At 33.6% G+C, this 12,616-nt stretch overlaps 1 protein-coding gene across 1 annotated transcript in view; it reads right to left on the bottom strand.

Annotated features, from left to right (window-relative positions):
- LOC112905807 (dopamine D2-like receptor) overlaps positions 1-12,616 on the bottom strand; it is a 188,316-nt gene that overhangs the window by 174,448 nt on the left and 1,252 nt on the right. The gene's annotated exons all lie outside the window — the stretch shown is intronic.

Raw genomic sequence — 12,616 nt, forward strand, 5'->3', positions numbered from 1 at the left:
ATATTTATTACTAATAACGTATGAAAAAGTAAAATTTACATAATAAAACCATAAAAATGATTTAAGAAATCCTGCATTAAAAAATTCAATCTCAAAAGTTATTAGTATTAGACTTTCTTGATAAAGTAATTTTGAAACTAGTGTTTCAAACGCAGTTTGTTCCAAAAGAAAAACTGAAGAAGTGGTCACTGATGACTATATGGGACTTTTGTAGTGCAGTGTTCAAAAAAACATCCCAGTCAAACCAACATTCATGAATTACATAGGTAACACTAAAAAAGTTTTCGTAGTTTTCTTTCATTTTCCATTAATTTCTACCATCTTATTAAAAAATTTTTGGGCAACTATACATTGACCTAATCATCAAACCAATCAAATCAATCCCTAGTATTTTCAATAATTTTCCAGAAAATCCATTAGATCTAAACGTATTCTTTCTGAATCCAATAGGCCAGCAAATTGTTTGAGTTGCTTTAACATTATTCTTATACTAATAACGCTTAATATTATTAAGTTATTTACTTAAGTAATTCTTCTTGAAGTCTATGTAATCATTTAGCCTCAACTACATGTATAGTTCGAGAAATACCCGATCGGTATACTTCTATTTTATTCAAATAAAATGTGAAATATTGCATTAAATATTTACTCACCACGAAGATGTCAGCAATCCCTACCTAATAATGTGAACTTTTAGTTTATTCAAATGTCCACAAGAAAATTCCACTATAATTTAAAACGATTATGTTCTAGGATTTATCACACTGCTGTAAACGCGTTTTCACCGGACTCTAATACACTTCTGCGTCGCTGCAGAACATGTCTAACAGCAAGCTCCAAGCCTGGGTGACGTGCTTTACGAAGATCAGGACGAACACGGTCGATAACTCACGAATTAAAAAAACAGATAAGAAAGGAATGCCATGGACGTAAGAATTATTACTTGCTTTTAATAATAAGATGTGAAAAGAATGCAAACTTATTTTGAATAAGTATATAAGCAATAAATAAGTAACTCGCAAGAAAACTATTCGATTTATATTCTAATAAGAAAATTGGGCACATGTATTTGTATACATCGATCTGTCAAAGAACTACTCATATGGGTTTTATGATTGCTAGAAACATATTAGAGGTAGAAACAGGAGTTAGAAGGGGTAGAGGTAGACCCAGATTAGATAACTGTTCGCAAATAGTTAAGGATGTGGGTTGTTCTAGTTTTAGGGAAATGCGAAGTTTAGCTCAAGATAGGAAAGAGTGTAGGTACGTGTCCAACCAGTCTTAGGACTGACGACCTTACGATGATGATGATGATATTTTTATAGATGGTACGTTTGTTGCAAATAAATACTGATTTAATAATATGTACCTATACAAAGGGGTAAAAACAATTATCAATATTAATTACCCGAAATAACCCAATTCACAGCACAACAAGTAAAGTTTTACGGCCAATTTACATTTATTTCGAGTTTTTGTTATCCTCTCCTATTAATTGTTTAAAATTCCAAAGTCGTCTTCTAATTAAAGTTATTAAAAACCTAAAATCACTTTGATACTAATTTCTTACTATTTTACATCAAATTCAACAAATGTATTTTATAAGCAGATCTTTAAACGCTCTGTATATTAACTAATGAAAAAATAATTCAATTGGAACAAGCAACTGCAATGAACGCTAGCGTCAGTTTAATTATTTAACAATTAAACCAATTTTCTTTTGAAGTTCCACAAAAACAAATCATTTAGATAGTAAATCAAATCAAATTATAGTAGATACATTGTTGATGCAAAATTGGTAACACACGTACGCTGTTGATATAATTGAATTCATGAAACCAATTATTAATTTCTACATGTTACTGTCAGCTGTAACTTAAATAGCTAAAACAGCCTTTTATTAAAATAATTTCAAATATTCACACTAATGGTATTTTATAAATAATAGATAGAGATAGATGCAAATATATACTACAGTTAAGGATGTAGGATGTTCTAGTTTAGGAGAAATGCGAAGATTAGCTTAGAATTGGAAATAGTGGAGGTGTGGGTCTAACCAGTCTGATGAAGTTTAATCAACAATTGCGTCTGTAAATCATCATAAGATCGTCAGTCCTAAGACTGGTTGGACACGCACCTCCACTCTTTCCTATTCTGAGCTAATCTTCCCATTTCTCTTAAACTAGAACATCCTACATCCTTAACTAATCTAGGTCTACACCTCTATTCTTCTTAACTTCTGTTTCTGCCTCTTACGTGTCTCTGACTAGACCTTCATGCCTGAGAAGGTGTCGTACCAACCTATCTCGCCTGTTTCTTATTGAGCTAACCTTCGCATTTCCCTAAAACTAGAACAACCCATATCCTTAACTATTTGCGAATAGTAATCTAATGTAGGTCTACCTATAACCATCCTAACTTCCGTTTCTGCCTCTAATATGTCTCTGACCAGACATTCATGCCTGCGAAATTGTCCTACTAACCTATCTCGCCTACTTCATATTGACTTCTATAGAGTCCTCTGTTCTCCTATTCTTTCTAATACCTCTTGATTTCTAACCTTCTCTATCCACGGTATCCCTATCATTCGCCTGTAACACCACATTTCGAACGCTTCTAACCTTTTCTTTCTCGCCACGCCCACTGTCCATGTTTCGTACCCGTACAACGCCGCGCTCCAAACATACACCTTTAAGAACCTTTTTCGAATTTCTAAATTAACCGTTCACGACAATAGATGTCACTTCTTTTTATTGGAGACGACTCGACCCTGCGCTATCCTTTGCTTTATATCCCTACTGCTTCTGACTTATCTGACTATATATACCTAAAATCGGCCAGTAATCAGTAATTGAAAAATTGTTTGATGAATTTCCCAATGTTTCCTTCTAATCAGTATGAAAAGTCATATTGCCAGATCGACTGTTTTTGCAATCCCATGATGTTCCAAATTGTAGTCCCACTTCTTCATATTTCCTGCCGAACGAAACCGTCAGATCCGCATCAGGCGCGCGAGAAAATTCCAGGATTTCCGACGATAAGAAATAAAACACCGAAGTGTATAACGCGTACGGGCGCAATAACTGGAATAACACTCGCCTTAAGCCTTTCCTTTCCAATATATTTCTTCTTCTCCTACTTCTAAACCAGTGGCAGCTTCTTATGAGACGTCTCGTCGCACTCTCGAACCGAAATCTGTCTGTCTATCCCAAATGAGCAACTGAATGTCTTACATTTTACTGTTCAGATTTTATTTGCTATACGTCGGATTTTCGAATCTAGCTGTTCAATAAAACTGACGCGTCTGTATTACAATTTGTTCATTCACTTGTCTACGAACGAACACTGGAGCTACAGCATATTTACAATTGGAAAGTAGAATGTAATGACAAAGATCTTACGTTCATGTAATTAGCAGTTAATAATAAGCGGTTTTAACTCATTTAAAACGGTTAGAGATATGTCTCTTCCCTTTGCCTTGATGCGCCGTGACAAAATTATTCTGTCTCGTTCAAACTATTGCTATCACTTGCTCACGTCTAGTGTGTATTCTTTCTGTTCACGCAGCTTTCCTCAAGGTCACATCTCTAGCCGTTTGAAATGAGTTGTAATAATAACAGTATCGCTTGTGCGCTTAAGACAGTTTGTAGCAGTAAATCGGGGTTAGCCCCCGCTCTCTTTTTATTTATTTGAGACTACAATTTTCTATTCTCTGTACATTGTATATATCTATAGTACTTCATGATAATAATGTTAAAAATAGCACTAAAACCTATTTACAAGTACATAGTACCAAATTATTTTATCTTCCCTCATGGGTCATAATGTGGTAACGCCGCTGACTCTGTTTTATTTTTATTTTATTTATCAGAAAACCGTATATTGAAATAAAGGATTTAAGAAAAGGCTGTGAAATTCACAAGGGTGTGAGTGCACTCTTGCATATGCAAAAAGTGGATACAGGGGTTTTAAAGATCACAAAACAAAAATAATCAGCATCCCTTCAGATACTAAAAACACCTATCCCTTTTGTATATCCCGTTATGAGATGAAATTGTTATTTTCGTCTCTATACGGATTCAATTTGCCTATCCTTGAAGTGTGAAATTAAACTTTTTCTTTTTTGTTAGACTATCGGAAAGACATCCCCCTGGAAATTCCGTCCCATGTATTTCTTTAACGCATTAGAAGTTTCATCTATATACAGGATGTCTCAATTGCAACTACTTTTGAATGTACACGTTGTTTTAAAATTTTTACTTTGCATTCCAAAAAAGGCTAGAAGCTTTCAAAATTTGGTGTTATAGGATACCTTTGACTTTTAAAAGACCTTACAGATCAAGATAAACTTCACATTCAAGGTCACCTAATGATTTTTCTTGAAGAACATTTAACTTTTGCGTAAAATTTATTCCGAAATAATGAGAACCAATCTAGATATCTATTTCACCCGTTTTGTTACAACTCACGCATCCGCCTTCCAGGAACTCACTTGAGTATATGGATGCTACAAAGTCACCTATGTAGTAAATAAAAAGTGTGAAAATTATAAACAACGCATCGTTTGCACTAAAAGTTAATAAAGTTTTATCAAAAATTAATCATGACAATGATAAATAGATTTGAGTTTTTTTACGTTCGGAACGCCCTGTTCATACATGTTTAAAAAATAAAAGAAAAAATGGGATGAACGTAGCAAAGCACTTTTTAACCACAATAGTATAATATACTCAAGTCTCAGGTGTAAAAAACATAAAGAGAATATGAAGAAAATGGTGTACAAGTGTTGCCTTTTATTTTATCTTAGTTGCAAAGGTGAACCTTAAATTACAATACTTTACAAGATGATAGTCCCTTCTTTTGTTTGCCACAAAAAATTATTGCGTATAACAGACGTTTTCTTGAGAAAAGTTCAAGGCAACGGAAGCTTAATTTTCTTAAGGGTGGTTTTACATATAAGAAATACGACTTTGGGAGATTCTTTGTTAACATGGCATTAGAAACGGAATATGAAAACTGCAAACCTCTAGGTCCTTTCGTTTCTGAGATATTTAAAATAGCGCCAAACACTGCAGAAGTCAAATTTTCCAAGAAACGTGAAATAACTCCAGAACGGTGCGACCCAGGTCTAATACATTTTAATAAACTGACATTGTTTTTATCGGGAATTCAAAAATTCAATAAAAAGTAGGGAGATTCATTTAAAATTAACATTTCCAGTATAACCGCAAGTCCGCCATATTTGAAAATATTTTACGTTATTGTACACTTAACTCTATACAACATTTTTCTCTATTTTGAAGTAAATGTGTATGAATAATCGATTTCGGCTTAGTGACTCCTCGAGATAAAAAGGTTCAGTCTGATTCAGAGTCTCTGAATGCGAGACTTAAGTATCCGTCTCTCATCGAGTCTCTCTGGTATCGCTGAGAGAGACTGTCGTGAGACTGTCAAAAAAACTGTTAAAGTTTAGCGTCTCTGAACGAGAGACTCGAGTCGCTCATAGAGAGATCCTCATTTCGTATCCAGTCTCTGAACGAGAGACTCGAGTCGCTCATAGAGAGATCCTCATTTCGTATGCAGTCTCTGAACGAGAGACTCGAGTCGCTCATAGAGAGATCCTCATTTCGTATCCAGTCTCTGAACGAGAGACTCGAGTCGCTCATAGAGAGATCCTCATTTCGTATGCAGTTCTGAACGAAAGACTGGAATCTCTCAATAAGCGGTGTCTCGATAGACATGGTTAAAATTTTGTAAGTTCAACATATTTCAGAGATCCCAATCTTTCTCTCTGTGAGAATTTTATTGTTCGAGTCTCTCATACGGAGACTGTGAGAGATTCATAAAAACACCTAGGCAATAACTGAGAGACTGTGAAAGACGCTCTCAGAGACGCTGAAAGACTCTAAGAGACTGGAGAGACTGAAAATTTTTGTCCAGGGTCATCCTGTATATCTTATTATCTTACGTATGTATTTACAAGCAGGTGTCATTTTAACTTCATTTTAAATCGGTCATTTTGGCGATATGGATAAATCTATTTGAAAGCCTGGCATTTCTATTAGATCGCTCACGCCGCTGTTAGCTTTAATCAACCTTGTACGTAAAGCTCCCATAAGTCCAACCCCGATAGGCGACGTCCCAAGCCAACCTCCGCCAGCGCCGGATCGTACGGGATATGTTTTATTATAATTTTAGGTATGTAGGTCGACTTTCACTTACGTTTGCATCGAACCCTTATAAAACAGATCAAAGAAGGGACAATCCCTTTTCTATTTGTGCCGTTTATTGACTAATGAAGAGTAAAACCAATCGCCGGTCATCAACACCTACCCATCGTTTTTGCCCTGACTAAATCAAAATTAATTATCTGCTACCCGCCTGAAAATGTACCCATTAATAAAGAAAACCCTAAAGTGATGGAATAATTTCCAGTACACAACGCTCAACGTTCCATGTCCTTTATATAAATAGAGTTTTATTCAGCACATGCGCAGATTTAGCACTTCACATCTATATTGTCTGTCATTTATCTTGAAACAATAAGTGGATCTCATTAGGTACTTTTAGAAATAGGTTTAGACAAAGTAGGAACGCTTTCGAATGGGAATCAGGTGGTGATTCTGAAGGCGACCACGAACTCTACCTTTGAAGTCATTTAAAGGTCTATTCGTTTATTAAATAGAAATATATATTTTTCACTCCAGCAAAGGAAAAAGCGAAAAAGTAAAAACAATCAAATATTCGACATAACTTGATTAGATATTCTTAATTGGGGTGCAAGTTTAGACAAAAGTAGCATACTTTCGAAATCATTCGGTGTTCTTAAACTTGATATTAGTAATGGTCTAGCTTATTCGTTCTAGGTCTTGATCCTTGTCTAGGTCTCGCGTCCTTGTCGTACTTATTTAATCTGAAACTTATTTATTCTTCTTAGCACAAATTCTTCTACTGGAAGTTAAAATTTTTTCTTTGATCTTGTGTATTTGGTCTTGGTGTTGCGCATGTTCGGTCTTGGTTTTAGTCTTGGTTTTGTTTATAGTGTCTTGTTCTTGGTCTTGCTAATACAAAAAAAAGTTTTGACCTTGGTCTACAAGATCAATACCAATTTGGCTCATCACTAATGATAACCATAACACACTTACCCGAAACTTTCGAAAAGGTTCTTCAATAAAACTCCAGACGAAGTAAAATCGATGTGAAAAAGAAACAGGACTTTGGCGAAAAATAAGCGTATAGCATGATTATTTATAATTACCTACTGGTCATGAAGGCTACTTGAGAGATACGTTTGTACGTGATTATCGAAAATTAAAGGTAGAAACATGCTCTAGCTAATGGTGGAAAACAGAAGAGAACGAGCAAGAGAGAAGGAAAAATGCGGCAAGTTGTTAATGGAAAATGTAATTAACTCTCCAAAACTGGATCATACGTTTGTGCGGTACTTGAAGTTGCTTTAGTTCAAAACGTACTGACCAATAGGTAACTGTAAATCGCAAATAAATTACTCTTTATATTAATTGCTTAATACGGTAGGTGCTATTAAATTTCCACAATACCTCAATCACGTTTAAAGGTCAGAGTATTAAAGTTTCAAGATGCCCTCATCTCAAAACTAAATACGCCAAATTAACATCACTGACATTTTGAAGTTTAAATATTTCTAAATCTTGATTTGTTAGAACTAGTCAAGTTCGATTACCCCCTTGTAGTTGTTTTGTTCTTTTAGTTGTAAAAAACTCGACATTATATTAAATTATTATTTACAGTGGATTTCGGATATAACGACGATGAAGGGACCACTGTAATTTTGACGTTATATCCGAAAGTCGTTATGGGCAAAGGTAAACAGATACAGACATGTATGAATAGTCCCCATTTTTAAATTTTAAATCGACTTCCGCCTTGTGCATCTAGGAATTACATTATACTATTCAAAAGTTTACTAAACCCAGTTATTATTCAGGATATCCCTTTGTAACTGAACCATTTTAACGTACACGCTTACCTACCTACAGCCCATTTAAAGTTGTTTGAATTGTGACCTTGAAGAAATCTGCGCGAAGATAGAAAGAATATACACTAGGCGTGAGCAAGACAAAAATAGTCGGAACAAAAAACTTCAAAATTGTAATAAATGAAATTCACTGTAATAGTAAATTTAAAAATTCAAAGAAATGTTGCTTCTATATAGCTTTCCTTTGTAAAGAAATCGATGTAGATGTATTTTTTTTTCCATTTAGTGGTTACCGTACCAATTGAGGAAAAGTTTTCGCATTTGCTTATTCCTTTTGAAAATCAACCTTGCAGCTGAACGGTCTATCGTGATAAACAAACGTTCCCGAACGAAATGTGATTGATACGAGAGCACTGCTGTAGTTTTAACAGGTTTCAGTGGAACTTTAGGCACACAAAAATCCAATAAAGAGCTCTCTTAAATCACGATATTTTCCGCAATCTCGTAAAAAAATCATATTTCGGTTAAACACCTGCAATCGCGTTTTATGTAATCCATTGTTCGGGTTATTAAATCACAATCGTCGGGTAGGTGCAGGATTGCGCTCTATGCAACTTAAAATTATCGAATCCGGAGTACTTGTAAATGATATATCGATTTATCTGGAATCCACACAAAGGAACTAATTCCATAATGGACCCCATTCTAATGTGTTGTACTCCATACACATACATATATACGTATTCCTGTTTTGTGTTAAAAGGATTCGTGTGATATTCGTATTTTAAAGAACAGTTTATGAGTAATATAAAAATCCAATAGGTGCTGATATGTTTCCTTAAATCCCCGAAAGAATTACATTCATTTCTAACTGCCGACATTAAAATTTTCATGCACGATACAATTTCTCAAATTTTTATGCTCAGTTTAAACCACTGTGCAAGGAAATGCAATAATATCGTATTTTCGACGGTTAGAGTTTCTGAAAAGTTCACGGTAAGAAAGTTACGAAAGAAGCAGCATCTATAAAAGTTGTATTACGTATAATATAAAGTGCACTACGCCATAAAGGCCGTAATTGACATCGGAGGTATAAAACTTGGGCATATTACACTGGTTACCTCAACAAGATGTAAAACATGAGGTGATTCTGGGTCCTCTGATTTTACATCCGAATAAGGAATGCTGACAGTGGTGAAACAATACGCTATGGAATTAAAGAAATAACTAGGTGCTGTTGAGACAACGCGAACTGAATTATGTAGTCATAGTACGTTGCGCTAGGAAATGACACTAATTTTCTCCAAGTGCATATTCAAAATGGAATGGAGCGAAGGTGGAATTAGATATAAAAAACTGTAGAAATATTGTCATAATTGTATGGCTGTAATAAACAAGTACCATTAAACTAGAAAACTCGGTCAAGTTTCTTCTACTACTAGAGGGTCCTAAAACAAGGGTTTCATCTTAAATATTTTGCTTTGTTTAGAAGCAGGAGGGAAATACGTAATTTTTTTTTATCAATTATATTTATTTCTCGATTTGTTTCTTGTTATACCCGGAAAGTACAACGAATTAATGAATAAAGACACTATTATTAAAAAAACAATAAGCACAATTTAGAGATAACATAAATAAAATGTAGTATACTTATGGTAATATAATAATGGAAATTGTAATCGAACAAATAAAGCAACCGATACACTTTTGATCAATTAAAAGGTCAAACTATTGACTAAATCTCACAAATGTGATGAATATTTTTCATTGATTTGAAATATTTTAGCCCAATTATAATACAGTTTGTTGTACAGAATCTTAAAAATGAAATTAAATTTGCCACAAAACCTCAACTAAAGCCGTTGACTGCCTGCAGCTTGATAGTATATCAATTGTTAATATTATCTCAGAAAGGATTAAAACCAAAATTGGTTGTAAACAATTTTACTATACCTTTATATATATATTTATTGTAAGCTACATCTGTTGCCTTGGCAAAGTCTCTTAACTAGAGGCGAAACGTAGATGTTTGTTTTACATCAATAAAATAATTTACAACCCTATTTTGGCTCTGATTTTTTACAGACTGTGATAAAGGGAAGAAATGAAATGTATTACCTCTTGGTTTTATGATTACCTACAGTAAATACTAAAGAACGTCTAGGGTAGTTTTATTATTCCCTGTGATTATTACAATGTACGTTGCTCTTCTAAAATGCAATACAAATTTGTTCCATTATATTCACAACCGTTGTCCACAATGAGGAAGTTCCATTTTATAACATTTGTTGACCAATAAAAGCTTTCTACACACGGCTCAGCATGCATTATGAGCTTCAATTATGTTGGTACTTCGTAAATTAAAGTTTATACTCAGAATGATTAAAATTCGGTTTACTACCCTAGCTAACTTTACTTCATAACATAATTACGTATACTTTCTGTTAAAATTTTTAGTTTAATTTGCCACTCGATGTTAGCCTAGAAGTTCAGTACTCACATTATCCAACATATACGTACCATACATAGCTCTCTAACGCATAAGCACTGAAACATGATATGCATTATATGCAACAGTAATTTCGCCAAAGTTTGCTATTACGTTAACTTGTTGTTTTGCGTTTTATTCGTAAGGACTTGATGATCATAAATGAATTTAATTAAACTAATAGACTACCAGGAAACCTATCCTTCTTGAAAACAAAAAAAGCAGGAAGAAAATCCATAAAGTTTAAAAAGTGGGAAGCAGTCTATAGAAATATTACTTAAAAATAAACGATAAATTCAGCCAGAACAGGCAGGAAAGAAAAGAAAACCGTGGGTAACTGATAAGGATACGTTACATAGACTTCAAGAAAATGAAAGTGACTTTGCGAAACGGTTGCTGGAAGAATGTGACATCATGGAGAAAGAACAAGAAACATTAGATGGGATAAAAAGCAGCAAGATCAGGATTATATATGTGCTAAGTACAATGAAAGAAGAAAAAAAATGAAGGGCAAGGCAAATAATTAAGTAAGTAAGTAAGTAAGTAGAAAAAGAACAGCGAGGCGTAAATTTATATACTTGATACAAGCCAAAGTGATTGCATCATTACAGGGGAAAGATGATGCCAATGCAATTAATATTATCTAGGCAGAAACATTTAACACAGCAATACATGGAAGATCCAATGACTGCTGGTGTAACGGAGATTTCGCGATTTCAAGAATTATTTTCGATAAATGTGTGGTCTGAAATTTTTAGACATTCCACTTCTTTGATAAGTTTACTTACAATAACCAGCAAAAAGGTAAGGAGCCTTGACAACACTTAATAATAAAATTACAATTATCTAGGTGATGTTCATTTAAGTTAAACTTTTTCTTTCTCTTCTATTCCTACATTTACATAGTGCTACCTGTAACGTACTTATTTAATTTATTTAGTCTAAACATTACGCTATTTTTATAGATACCTATATTACCAATTTACGCACAGAACCGGCTTCGGATTGTAAATTTGCTGATTTTCTTAAGAAAATGTTTGTCCTTAACCACAATGCTGAACTCACCCTGCGATTATTTATCCAAAACTCGGCACCTATTTCTGTTACACTCAGTGTAGTACTTTACTAGAGTTTACTTCATTCGTTTGAAATATTAACCAGTTTTAATTGATAAAGGTCAACAAATTATTCTTAATTAATAAATGAGTAAATTTAATTAAGGAGGAGTAGGTAAGCGGCAAAATAGATATATCCCTGTTTCATCTCAATGCTAAGCTAATTAATTAGAAAGAAACACGAAATTCTTTATCTAACATCGTACCTTTGAATTATTATTTATTGAAGGTTTTTAGACCTTTGCTAATTACTTCTATTCAGCCCTTCGAAAACGTTCTTTAATGAGAACTTGAGATAAAATTCAATGTTATCCGTCATTGTTGAAGTAGAAAAATTAAAAGTTAATTGAACGAACCCCTGCAAACGTATTATTGTTACTAGATGTGTAGAGTAGACATTTATTGTTACTCTTATTAAAAGAAAAACAAATTGAAAGATATTTAAGAATAAGAAAGTTGTTTTCAATGAATACTACACAATACAGAATTATTGTTATTTTAATTATTGATTGAAAGAGTACCTACTAGAAATTCGATAATTTAAACATTGGTAATGTAAAATCCTCTAATTTTCGAAAAGAAGTTTTGTTGATGTCTGCTGCTAGTTCCCTACTATTAATTCAGTAATAACCATACATGAAACTTCATTAATTATAGTAAAATATGTTTTTCAAATCTCCCTATGTTAAATTCTTATTACCCGTTTTCTAAATGCTAACTAATATTATAAATGCGAATTTGTTTGTCTGTTTGTCCACTTTTCACGCCCTAACTACTCAACCGATGGTCATGAAATTTTGTAGACAGATTGGCAGAGGTACAATAAAGGATATAGGGTTCCTTTTATACAGAAAATAAACTAACTAATATTATAAATGCGAATTTGTTTGTCTGTTTGTCCACTTTTCACGCCCTAACTACTCAACCGATGGTCATGAAATTTTGTAGACAGATTGGCAGAGGTACAATAAAGGATATAGGGTTCCTTTTATACAGAAAATAAATACTATTCCCGAAGGATAGAAAAGTTAGTTTTATGTGGTCGATTTTATACCT

Source organism: Agrilus planipennis, unplaced genomic scaffold (genome assembly GCF_000699045.2).
Source record: "Agrilus planipennis isolate EAB-ADULT unplaced genomic scaffold, Apla_2.0 scaffold185, whole genome shotgun sequence".
NCBI lineage: Eukaryota > Metazoa > Arthropoda > Insecta > Coleoptera > Buprestidae > Agrilus > Agrilus planipennis.